Raw genomic sequence first — 529 nt, forward strand, 5'->3', positions numbered from 1 at the left:
CATTATTTACACATTGAATAATACATATACTGTAGTACTGGAAGTAAACACGGTTTCGATTTCAAAGCGCAGAGATGTCAAATCCTTAAGTGTTCCGTAAAACTGTAAAACTGGTTTACATTAACACCCGAGATATCACTGTGTATGGTATGTACTGTGTACAGTACAGTACATCCCAAAGTTAATCCTACTGTAACACCAGTCTTTCACTCAGTATCAATTGTAGACCAATTATTAACTTAAATCTATACTTTGTCGTATGACATATTACACAAATAGCTGATGTACAAGGTCACACAACTCGTCACATCACAAGGTGTTGTTTATGTTTATTTATTTTATATGGACATAATCACATTGCACAGTTGTACAATTTGTAGATTGTATTTGTTGTAAACATTGTTTACAGTGTGTTAGCAAGCACATGTGCTAATTTTCACCACCTGTCCACAGGAGACTTTTCTAAAAATACAGTAACACTATAGTTTAAAAAACCCAATCAAGTACAAAAAGGAATACATACTATTTG

Source organism: Electrona antarctica (genome assembly GCF_951216825.1).
Source record: "Electrona antarctica genome assembly, chromosome: 19".
NCBI lineage: Eukaryota > Metazoa > Chordata > Actinopteri > Myctophiformes > Myctophidae > Electrona > Electrona antarctica.